Source organism: Protopterus annectens, chromosome 7.part0, assembly GCF_019279795.1.
Source record: "Protopterus annectens isolate FY-2018-M chromosome 7.part0, PAN1.0, whole genome shotgun sequence".
Classification (NCBI taxonomy): Eukaryota; Metazoa; Chordata; order Ceratodontiformes; family Protopteridae; genus Protopterus; species Protopterus annectens.
The window spans coordinates 1,438,872,812-1,438,886,348 of record NC_056739.1 but is presented as its reverse complement, the minus strand read 5'-3'; positions in this window follow the sequence as shown (position 1 = coordinate 1,438,886,348).

The following is a 13,537-nucleotide window of genomic DNA, read 5'->3' as shown; positions in this document are numbered from 1 at the left end:
ATTTAAATTTTCAAATTTCTAATTTTGCAAAGTTTTAATTGAGTTTGCTGTTCTGGGCTATACATGCAAGTGCATTAGCCTGTCTGTGCTTATTTACTGTATAACTGCATTGTTTAGCATAATTTAACAAAAAATATATATCTTGTTTGCTAATTTCCTGCCATTTCTAACTAGAATAGTCTGGTTTCCAGGCTTTGCTGATTTCAGGACTTTAGTTTCAGTGTTCAGAGCTACCCAGACCTTGTTGTGGTAGAGAAAGGTCCTACTGCTTACCAGTGAGAGTGAGAGCATTGCACTGCCTATCTAACACTAGAGGAATGGTTTCCAGCTCTGAAATTGCAATGTTGTTGGCCATTTTGGGCTGATTTCTATCTCTTTCAACTTTCTGGCTTAAATACGTGCATTTGCGCGCATTTGGGTACCGCACAGCACTGCATGGCTAAGCTTAAACCATTCCCGGTCCCAGAAAGTCTGCTCTTTGATTTTTCCCTTAGAACTAGCTAGTTTATCAGCAGTAGCACTAAGATCTGTATACCTGTGACTAGCACTTGCTCTAAAACTCACTAAAAAGCACTAGGAAGCCTTAATTTGTTACAAGCACTCACCTCTCATTGGTAGTAAGGAGAAAATAGTCATAGGCACTAGACAGCCAACAACTGCAAGTACCTTGCCAAAAAGTAAGGGGAAACAGTTCTTGTACTACACAAAGAAAGCACCTAAACAGGCATGTCCAAGCATCAGCTTCCAGTGATATCTCCTGTCCACTTGGTGAATCTGAGCATACTGGGACAATGCGGCAATTGCTTCATGTACACAGGCAACTGTCTCCTCCTACCACTACAACCTGTGAGAGATGCACTTACATAGCCAAACTGGAAGGAAAGCTCTCTCCAGCCAAGATTGTGCTAGGCAGTCAAGAGGAGAAGGTTAACACCCACATAAATCCTCAAACAACACATAGTCCTTCAAAACCCACACCAACAAAACCCACACATAGCAACACAAAACCCACATTTGCAGAGGCTCTTAACATTAACCTGCCCAGGCAACAAGGACCTCCAAAGCTGAAATGTAAACAAATGCCACCCCCAAACACAACCAAAGCATCACATAGCTCACAACACCAGCCCCTAAGGCAAGACAACGTACCCAACTCTTTAGTCATAGGTGACTCTATAGTCAGGCACACTGATGTCCCACTCACCAGGTTGAACAAGGAGAAGATTACAGTTAGTTGCCTGTCGGGAGCCAGGATCTACCACATAACGCATGCACCCAAGTCACTCCACAACAGGTACAAATATGACTCTGTCATTGTCCATGTTGGAGTGAATGACTTGAGACATACCTCCCTGGACTACATGAAGAGAGACATGGAAGAGCTCTCGGATCATGTAGCCCAGGCAGGTATGACCTAGCCCTGAGTAGCATCCTGCCATCACCCAGAATGATACCACAGTATAAGGACAAAATGACTGACTTCAATAATTGGCTAAGCTTCTGGTGTCATTCAAAGGGGAACCAGTATCTGTCTGCCTAGGATGACATGATCGACAAACCATGATGTTTTGCAAGAGATGATTTGCACCTGTCACCCCTGGGATTCAGGTTATTGGCTAAGGCTCTTGCCGCCTCTATAGTGCCTTTTTTAGGCAAGGTTTGGAGGACAAAACTACCACCATAATGGGTACAAGCAAGCAAAATCTGAAGGTAATGCTACTCAGTGCTAGAAGTCTAAACCTCAAGATGCACTCTCTCGAGGCTCTCCTAAAAATGGAGAACATTGATATCTGTGCAGTAACTGAGACCTGCTTCAAAACTCCAGAGATCACCCCTGCAATACCAGGCTACAACTCATACCACACTTTTTGACCATCAAACCAGGACCGAAACACTAAAGGTGGAGGAGTGTCCATATTCACCAAGGATATTCACACCTCCAGGCTGGTTGCACAACACAATACATCTGAAATTCTCCAGGTGCAACTAACACTAGGTAAGCCTGCAATACAAACTAGCTTGCTACAGATCCTCGACCATGCCCCAAGATTCTCACTACACCTTTCTAAACATACTGGAAAATGTTAAGATACAACCAAACAAACCCTTATACTGGATGATTTCAACTACCCTGCTATTAACTGGGAAAACTACTCCTGTACCAACACCTTTGCTCAATGGTTCTTGGAATTCATAAATTCCAATGCCCTAGAGCAACTAAATCATAGTCCCACCAGGGGTACCAATATTCTAGACCTGGTCATTACCAACATGGGAGATCGATGCTCCACACTAGTGGTCACCCCCTCATTTGTCAGATCAGACCATAAGCTGATCACCCTTGACATCCACATCCCACCCCCACCCCCTTTAAGGAAACCTCCGTAAAAAAAACTTCTCCAAAAGCCAGCTTCATGCTTCTCAAGTCAGAAGTAACAAACTTCAAGACACCCATGCAGATGGGAACTGGAAGTTCAACTGCTGAATCCTACACTAAGGTGCTGTATGAGCACATTCACTTGTGCATGGACTGAACCATCCCATATAGAACCAAGACACTGTCCTCTAAAAAAGGAAGCCAATCTGGTGATCCCATGCCATAAACAAGCTGTACAACAGAAGGAAGAAACTGTTGCAGAATAGAGGAAGAACCCAGGATTCAAAAAATTCCCTTACCAGCCTCAGTAGAAAGCTGAGATCCCTCATAAAATCTTCCAAAGCTGGTTACAAAAACAAAATTGTCAAAGATTCCAAAGACAATCACAAGGCATTGTATATCTATGTCAAGAATATAAATGACAATACTCAGATCTGCTCTGAGCTACAGCAGAATGGCAATAGATATTTTGATCCCAAGGATATTGCCAATATCCTGGCAGATAGAGTCAGTGCCAACTTCACCCCCTCTCATCCCCTAAAGGGCCCATCTCAATACCAAAAGAATGCCAAATTCTGATAATCATGGCCACTCAAAAACCACACTCTCCAAATCCAAGAATATAGCATCCATGGGACCAGATGACATCCTGGGCTGTGTATTGCATGAACTACAAGATGAACTGGTACCTCACCTATGTGTCATGTTTAAGCATATCCTCACCTCAGGCTTTGTGCCCACAGAGTGGTGCACAGCTATAGTCATCCCACTCCACAAGGGGGGATCCACTTTGGATCCTAGGAACTATCGTCACATCAGTCTGACGAGCCTGATCTGCAAGGCCATGGAACATATTATCATGGGACTTATAAACAAAGACATTGGCAACCTTCAAACACTGGACCCCACCCAGTCTGGGTTTGTGGAGGACCAATCTTGCCTCCTGAACCTGACTGACTTTTTTGAATCAGTCCCCAGAGCTGTGGACGAGGGTAAGGTGGTTCACACAGCCTACTTGGACCTGCCAAGGCTTTCAACACTATTCCCAACTCTGGAAACATAGATAAACTTACTAAGCTGGGCATTAATCCCTATGTCACTCGATGGGTGGCAAATTGGCTTACTGACAGAACACACACTGTCAAAGTAGCCAACTCCAAATCCAGCTCCAGACAAGTGACAAGTGGTGTACTGCAGGGTTCTGTCCTAGGACCACTCTTGTTTGGCATCTACTTCTCTGAAGTACAGCCCAACACTGAGGGTCTCTGGCTTACAAAATTTGCAGATGACTGCAAGCTGGGAGCCATTACTGAATCCCCAAATCATGTGGATATATTACAAAAGGGCATTACTAAAACAGATGCCTGGTGCCAGAGCCATGGGCTCAAGCTAAATACCAAAAAATGTATAGTTATCCCCTCTGGGAAAAACCCATACCTGTGAACTACCACATAGGTGGCAGTACACTAAACACCAAAAGTGTGATAAGAGACCTAGGAACACAGGTAGACAGTGGTCTCACCTTTGATAACCACATAGCCACAACAGTTAGAAAAGCCTTCTACATGGCACACCTCATCACTAAGGGCTTTTCATCCAGAAAAAAGGAGGTCATTATCCCTCTGTACTCATCCCTCATTAGACCCATTATAGAATACAATGCCCCATTTGGTATGTACCTCACAAGACATCTGCAACAACTAGAAAGGCCACAGAAATACCTCACAAAAAAATCACAGGCCTAAAGCAGATGTCTTATGCTGACCATTTAAAGAAACTCCACTTATACTCTGATGCATATCCCCTACTCAGAGGCAATCTCTGCCTAACATGCAAGGCCATGTCAAGCACAGAGTTGTTGGACATGCTACACTTAAAGAAATCCCAATCCCTCCAAGCCACATGCTCCATGGATCTTAACCTTGTCATCATGATGAATAAAACATGCTAGAAGGATAGGTTCCTGACCCAGAGACTCTCCATACTCTGGAATAGGCTCTCCATACTCTGGACCTTGACGATTGGATGGGAGATAGGAAATTCACCCCAGGGAACACATCAGTAGCCTGCTAGACAGGGGTCCAGGAAAGTAAATATTTGTGGGAAGCAATAGCCAGAGAATTGTTAACACTAGACTTGTATAGGCCCTAGTGCCGATAGCCTAGTACCTACCTATGAACCTATAAACCTATGTCTGGCTGTACATGTATTAGCTACAGGGATCATTCAGTAACCTATGGGGAAAATCTATGGTTCTCATGTACCCCATAGAAGAGAGGAAACACCATGTAGGCTGTTTATGCTATAGCTCACTTCCCTGAATTAATGGGGGTAATGGGCTGTACCCGCAGTGAAACAAAGGCCCCATCTGATGAACTTTGAAAGAGGTATATGAAACATAAAGGGCCAGATTCATGAATGGCCAAATTCCATGCAGAGACAGTATAGCTGCTCCTGCACGCAATATGTCTACAGTGTGATCCAGGATAGGGCCGTTTTCACGTGCACGAGTGGCCCTATATGTTCCTGCATGGAATTCCATTCAGTATGAAAATCACCTCATTTGCTGGTGAAAACCATGCAAATGAGGTGATTTTGTGATCCAGCAAGCTGAACGGATACCGTATAGGAACAGTGTTAGTGCAAAAATGTATTCGGATAGTAGCCAAATACATTTTTGCATCTGACAAAACAGAGCCATGACAGCTCGTAAAAGCATGTATTATGTATAACAGACAAGCCAACAGCCAAATATAAGGCCACTGGCATTAAAAGAAACATATGTTTTGTAAAAATAAAACTTTTATTTTTTTTGGCCGATCTTGCCTGTTTAGGCTAAGGGCAGCGGCACGCAAACATGGGGGTGCCAAAAATAAAATTAAAAAAAAAAGGAAAAAATGCCATTTAAAAGTAATGTGCATTCTGCCATTATAGTCAATGGCAGGCAGAATGTAAACAAGACAAGGGAGCACTGGTTACCAAGGGAAAGGGTGTGCTTGGGAATTGTAACTATGGAACTGCACACTGGGGTATGCAAATGAAGGGACCTATAATGAATCACAGATTTCTACCTACTTGAAGCCTGCACCTAATTGTGCAGCTGCAGGAATAGGGAACCATGTAGGCAGGACAAGAGGATGACTTCAGTAGGGGGTGTGTCATGCTTAGTGTAAACTTAATGGAGCCCTGCGGCCCGTGTTTGCTTTTAGCTAAGCAGAGCTAAGGAAGGGGGATGTATCTCACATTGTTAAGCACTGTTTTCCCTGCCTAAATAAGTGTGTGTGCCATGCACCAGGCTTTAAACAAACAAAAAAAAAAAACAACAGGAAATAGCAGCTCAGTTCACATGTGAGCACTGGGTATGCATGGTGCAGCTCGGGACTTAAACTAGAAGGCAATGCAAAGGGAAAACAGCAGTAGGAAGGCAATCAAGGAGAACTAGCATAGCTGGCAGATGAAATGCATCAGAATCAGCCAATTACACAGGAAGCGGCCCAGCCCAGCACACTACTATAAGCTATGCAAACCCCTTTCACTCTGTTTTTTCCCACAAACTCTACACCACCGGTGTACACAGATGGGGAAAGTTTACCTGACAAAACTAACAAAATGATAGGGGCTGCTGTCACTCTCATACATCAATATGTGCAAGACGCTGATGGTGGTGAAGATGTGAATGCTGATGATCATCCCACAGTGAGGAGAAGGAGTAGAGTGTACAGACACAGGGTAACCTACCAGGGCCTACATGAGCTGGAGATAGTGGAACACTATAGGGTAGACAGGGACATTGTACAGCAAATTGTTGAGCTATGCTGACCCCGCCTCACACACAGAACCAACAGAGGGGAACCCATCCCAGTGGATACCAAGGTATTTGTAGGCTTAAGAATATTAGCCACATGTAGCTTCCAAAGGGAAACTAGGGATATCATGGGGATCTCACAAGCATCAGCATCCAGGGTACTCCACCAGTTTCTGGAAGCCATGTCAGCACATGCTGGTGAGCACATATATTTCCCCATCACCAGTGAGGTGTTGACCAGCAGTATGTGTCTCTTCCACCAATTAGCAGAATACCCTGAGGTACTGGGTGCTATAGACTGAACGCACATACACATCAAAGCACCACCTGGTGAGCAGGGTAGTGTCTACATAAACCCCAAGGGCTTCCCTTCCATCAACTGCCAGGTCATGTGTGATGACTAGGGAATTATCTTGACTGTGTGTGCTGGCAGCCCTGTAAGCTATCACAACTCCCACATCTGGCATATGACACAGCTGTACCAGTCATTTACCAGTGGGGACATCCCATATGGCCACCTAGTAGGGGGTGCTGGCTATGCACTGGAGCAGTGGCTGATGACACCCCTCAGAAATGCCCACACACCTGAACAAGAACTCCATAATGAGGCACATGCACAAACCAGAATCATAATAGAGCATGTGTTTAGGATGCTCAAGTCACGGTTCCGCTGCCTGGACATATCTGGTAGATCCTTGCAGTACTCCCTAGCTACATGTACACAAATGTTCATAGTATGTGCCATGCTACACAATATGATCCTGTGGAAACAGCTGCAGCAGGAACAGCACAGGGCAAGGCCACAAAGCCCCCCACCATTGCCAAGGCCATCACAGGCGCATAGGGACTTAGAGGAGGAACCACCTGAGCCTGCCCATGTAGGCAGAAGAAGGCATGCCCAGTATGCCCAGGCCTTGGCAAACAGGCAATGCATAGCACATGCACTGACACGGTAGGGAACCAGGGAATGACACCTCTCTCTGACTCGCATATACAGTAAAAGACATGCCAAACATGACACTACCTGTGCTTTTCCATGTATAGGGAGTGTACTATGTGCATCCAACATAGTCATCCCCTCAGCACCATCCTCAATACTGGCCTAGCCACAAGGTAAGTCATTCTTCCTATCAATTACTGAATGGAGTAGTACGTTCTGATTGTTGTATCTACAGTATGGATGCGAGCATGCAAGGGAATCGGGTGGCTGAATGGGATGGCAGCAGATACTGGACACCTATATGGGCAGCATGAAATCCATAACAAATACTGGTGTCAACACACTAGACAAGGTGACAAATCCCACTGCAGTACATGTGGTGGCCCAAATGTGTGTCCATAGGACACACACATGTATGTCAGTGAGGCTCACATACATGCCCACCACCAGCCTCAGCCAGCAGGACAGGTGTAGATGACCATAAAGAAAGGCTGGCCTAAGGCCTCCAATTGATGGGAATGGTGAACACCCTCCCCCCTCCAGACCTACACAGACAGACTGCAACAGGTATGGTAGTTGTATGTAGTTCTGAAGGGTAAGATCTGTACTCCGCTGATATGCTTCCAGTCTGCATGATAGGTCAGAATACAAAATGATGTGGAAGCCAACAGAGTACCTGACATACCAGTGCAGTCATAGTACAGTTTAATGTTGTCAGGTGCCCCCCCCCCACAATCCTATGTAGAAATGCAGTAACATATAAGTGTGAGGAGTAGTATCATTGGAGCACAGATTACCCAGGCTGGACAAATCTACAGGATAGATTGTTGTATGTGTACAATATGCAGGGGTCTGTGTGTTAGGCTGTTGTGTGTTCAATATTGTCTGGAAGTGGTCAGCATGTAGACATGGAGAGTTGCATCTTGGTGGCCTGTGGGCAGTACTGTGGTTGACAGGGCCATGTTCTGACAACTGCAGTGCCAAACACGATGCTTCTCAGCAATACATGTCAGCAGTCATCCATACTAACTGTCCAGATGTCAATATCTGTCACCGTCTGAAAGATGGACATGCCATAAATGTGGGCCCATACATACACACAGTACACAGGTGGAAGTACCCTAGACAGAGTGCATGAAATTTAACTGTCAGCTTCACACAACATTGGAATTTTACAGACAGGTTAGCAGCACATTAGTTGTCTGTGTAGTATACTGATGTTGTCTGGCCAATCACTGGCAGACCACAAAAGCCACAATTATGAAGTAATGAGAGACTGCCTATGTCCCTGCACAAGGCAGCATAAGGGGAATGTCCCAGGTATATCTGTGATTTAGCTGCAAGTAGCTTCCATACAACACATGCACTCAGCTCACCCCACCATCAGCCACTGGTTTATCACAGGTCATATCCTTGCTGTGGGGAATAAGTACAGTATGACCCCACTTCTATATGGGAATACCCACAGAATGCAGCATGCTGAAGAGCTGTCCTATGCAGGCGTGTCCCTAGCTGTAAGCAGCACCCTGCCTGCATCCAGACTAATGGATCAATATGGACAGGAACTATTGCCATTAACACCTTGCACACTTACCCTGTCACCCCAGGGGAATCCACTGGCTCACAGCCTGGAAAAGTAGGAGTGACAGAATGCAGTGGCCTTCTACAGATGGCCTGCATCACTACCAAATGGCCTACAGTCCTCTGTCAAAGACTAGTGCCTCACCCATAGTGCCAATGTATGGTATCTCATAAGATTACAACTGACAACCTAACACAGTGAACAGAACACAAATGCAAGGCCATTTTGACAAATCCCATGTCCCACTGCATGAAATGTGCACCAATCCATAAATACCACCGGGGTGAAGGGTCAACAATAGGGATACTTCTCAGATATTGCTTGCATAATGTTAGGAAGCGGATAGAATAACAGAGTGGGGGTGTAGACGGATGGACGTCATGGAGTGTGTGAAGTCTGAAACTCTGCTGTGTGCCCATAGTACCCCTGCCTGCAAACTCAGTAATGGGTGGCTAAAAACCTGCTCGTAAACCACAATGTGAAGGGGAACTGAACAGATATATAAACCCTGCCTCTGGGTAACCTGGGTGAATCTGTACAGCTGAGAGGTATGGCCACAGCAGGATATGGCCATTCTGTTAAGTTGATATATGTACAAGAAGGGGATCTTCAGACACCATGGTACCAAGGTGCTGGACCATTTACATGGACCCAGAGGCAAGTGTCTATAGCTACCCCTCCAGAATGGAGTGTGCAAGAATGTGTAGGCTGTGGACCACAATACTGGACTCAGCTTCATTCATCTTGTATTTCCCAGTAAATAACCGTGAGCAAATAATTATATCTGTCAGTAGTTGATGATATAATAGATTACAGTGTAAAACAGTACATATGTCTGAATATCTCTGTTAACACCAACCATGTAACACAAGCAGCACATATAACAATAATTACAGTATCCCCCTATCTGTCGCCCATTGTGACTCCATATTGTCAACCTATCTACAGATATCCTGCAGAAACAGGTTGCTAGCTGTATGTGTAGAACACAAAACCCTGGACTGGAGTACAACCCTACCTGGAATGGATTCACACTCTCAATACATAAGGTCATACTGGGCATGCTCCTGCACTTCGAGAAATGAAGCCCATGTCTAACAATGCAGTGGAGTATACATATCTGTCATTTGCAGAGGTCTCTGCACAGACACCAATTTGTATACCATTCATGCTTCACATACACACATTGGATAAGAATACTCACATATCCAAGACCAAGACACTATAATATGTCAAACATACACACACACACACACACACACACACACACACACACACACACACACAGATGTGGGGAAGAGAGAGAGACAGTCAGTGACAGAGAGAATTCCACTATGAGGCCTCTCCCACCCACTACACATCCAATTGGCTGATATCACATGATGTGCTGATGTCAATCACTGCGCACATTTCTTTTGTTAGCCCTCAGCCCTATAGTGTCTGTGGTGCTTGTAATAACTGTGTAACACAATAGTACAAATCAGTATTCATGTAGCATTTGTATACTCAGTCCTGTCAAATGTAAAGTTTTGTGGGACTGAGTGTGTGTGTCTCCAGAGGAATGATTTATGGCCCATTCACACACACTGCACTTCCCTTTGCTCATGTTAGCACCCCTGCTGATGTCAGTCACTTTGATATAACCCTTTGACCAAATCTCAGTCCTATAAGTTCTGTGGCACCCCCTTGATAACTGCACAATATTGTAGGGTAGCAAGTTAATTAGGTATGAGTTCTAATCCTGGTCCTGGCAACTGTGGTAGCGTGTGTTTGTGTGTGGATATAATGATTTTGAGACCATTCACAGCACTACACCTGTCGTTGGCCTACTTTAGCATGCCTGCTGATGTCAGTCACTTTGAAATAACCCTTTGGCAAAATCTCAGCCCTGTAATCTCTGGTGGTCATGATAATTGCATAATATTGTAGTGTAGCAAACTAGTTAGGTAGGAGTTCTAATCCTGGTTCTGGTAGCTGTGATAATGTGTGTGTGGAGATGAATGATTTTGAGGCAATTCACACTCACTACACCTGCCATTGACCTACTTTAGCATGCCTACTGATGTCAGTCACTTTGAAATAACTCTTTGGCAAAGTCTTAGCCCTGTAATCTCTGTGACACTCATGATAACTGTGTAATACTGTAGTGTAACAGACTAGTTAGGTAGGAATTCTAATCCGGGTCCCACCAACTGTGATAGTGTGTGTGAGGTCATTCATATCACTACACCTGCCATTGGCCTACTTCAGCACATCTGCTGATGTCAGGCACCTTGAAATAATCCTTTGACCAAATCTCAACAGTGTAAGTTCTGTAGCGCTTGTGATAACTGTGTAATAATGTACTATAGAAAACTAGTTTGGAAGGAGTTCTAATCCTGGTCCTGGCAGCTGTGGTAATGTGTTTGTTTGTGTGTGTGTGTGTGTGTGTGTGTGTGTGTGTGTGTGTGTGTGTGTGTGTGTGTGTGTGTGTGTGTGTGCATGTGTGTGTGTGGAGAGATGAATGATTCTGAGGCCATTCACACTCACTACACCTGCCATTGCCCTACTTTTGCATGCCTGCTGATGTCAGTCTCCTTGAAACAACACTTTGGCCAAACATCAGCCCTATAAGCTCTGTGGCACCCGTGATAACAGTGTAATGCTGTAGTGTACAACAAATCGCAGAAAAATATGAGCCAGTGGTGAAGTGGAGAGTACAAACCAAACAGCTTCGAGCAAAGGAAAAAAGTAGTACTCCACAATGTCAATAAACTTTTAATAAAATGACAAAGGTTTCAGATACAAACTATCCTTCTTCAGTGTCTTACATGTAGTAGGGTAGCAAATTATTTAGATAGGAGTTCTAATCCTGGTCCTGGCAACTGTGATTTAGTGTGTGTTTGTGTGTGTGTGTGTGTGTGTGTGTGTGTGTGTGTGTGTGTGTGTGTGTGTGTGTGTGTGTGCGTGTGTGTGCGTGTGTGTGTGTGTGTGTATGTGTGTGGAGAAGAATGATTTTGAGGCCATCCACACTCACTACACCTGCCATTGCCCTTCTTTAGTACACCTGCTGATGTCAGTCCCCTTGAAATAACCCTTTGGCAAACTCTCAGCCCTCTATGCTTCATGGTGCTCGCGATAACTGCGTAATACTGTAGTATAACAAACTAGTTAAGTCGGAGTTCTAATCCTGGTCCTAACAGCTATGATAATGTGTGTGAGTCTTTGTTGACACCTGATTTTGTGGCCACTAACACTTCCTTCACTTCCCTCTCTCCTCCTTTAGCACTGCAGCTGATGTCACTCACCTTCAAAGGTAACTTTGGACAACTCTTTAATATATAACCTCTGTGGCACTTGCAATAACTGCATAATACCATAATGTAGCAAACTATTTAGGTAGGAGTTCTAGTCCTGGAAACTGTAATAATGTGTGTGTCTTTGGGTCAATATCATATGAGCAAATCACACAAATTGCAAATGCTTATAATATCAAACGTACCAGACCTCAAAGTGCATTTTTTGAGATTGCGGTACAGTGAAGAATGGGATATTTGCCCTTTCCTCACTGTAGTGCAATCTCAGAGTTGGAATATATATTTAGCGGGGGGTGTGGGGGTGCAGCCCTAAAATAGGAAGTTCAAGTTCTGGTACGTTCGCTATTATGAGCATTTGCAATTTGTGCAATTCGCTCATATGATATAGACCCGTGTCTTTGTTGACACCTGATTTTGTGGTCATTCACACTTTCTACACTTCCCTCTCCCCTCCTTTAGCACTGCAGCTGATGACAATCACCTTCAGAGATACCTTTAGACAACTCTTCAACATATAATCTCTGTGGTGCCTGAAATAACTGTGTAACACTATTGTACCAATACATAACTAGGTAGGGGTTTAAAACACAGTACTGGGAAGTGAGTGTGTGTGTGTGTGTGTGTGTGTGTGTGTGTGTGTGTGTGTGTGTGTGTGTGTGTGTTTGTAAGCAATATCTTGTGGGGATGTTGGTGTGATTGTGTAATAACAAGATCCCTTGCAGCGTGGGTTTTGCTACATTTTCATATTGAGGACCCATATGTCCCAATGTCACATTACAAGGCCATCATTTGTCAAACACCATAGAGGTTGTTGTAGACAATCCACAGCCATAAATGTATAGATAGGAAACTATTATAATAACCAGAGATCTCTCTCCACCCTCAGATCATACACAAACATGCTTGGCTCTTTCTCTCATCCTTTCTTTCTTTCCCTCTGTCTCTCCTCCCCCTCTCTGGTAGATGTGGAAAAATGCATCTGTTTTGCATAGGCAGGAGCTTGACATCGGTAGGTAATGCTCATGATCAGCTGATGGCCTGTATATGAATTAGAGTCCTCCACCTGCTAATTGCATGTGGAACACCTGTGGTATCATTCCTATAGCCAATTGCATGGAAACACACGCCTATAAGTAAACACTTCATGTGGGTGTTGGCCCTTCTCCTTCACTGTGAGCAGGACTTCATGTGGGTGTATGACAAACAGCTTCACATAGGGAAGTTGGAAATACCTCTTACAACAAACACTGTGGAGACAGGCCAACAGACTGGAGGGGGGTGTTCCAGACATGGGAACAGAATGTAAGTATTGCTAATCTACATTTGAAGTAATGTTGGTTTAACAGGGTTTGTGTGGATATGGCTGTTCTCCATGATTTAAAGTCTGGCATGACAGTGTTAGGTGGTTGAGAAAACTCTCACCTGTAGGGCTATCTGCAGACTGGCCAGAGGCTGGAGTCTTAGATTTGGTGTGTTTCTCACACATTTTCTGTCTTTATAAATGCAGTAGCATACTCTAATGATTGTAGTCAGTAAA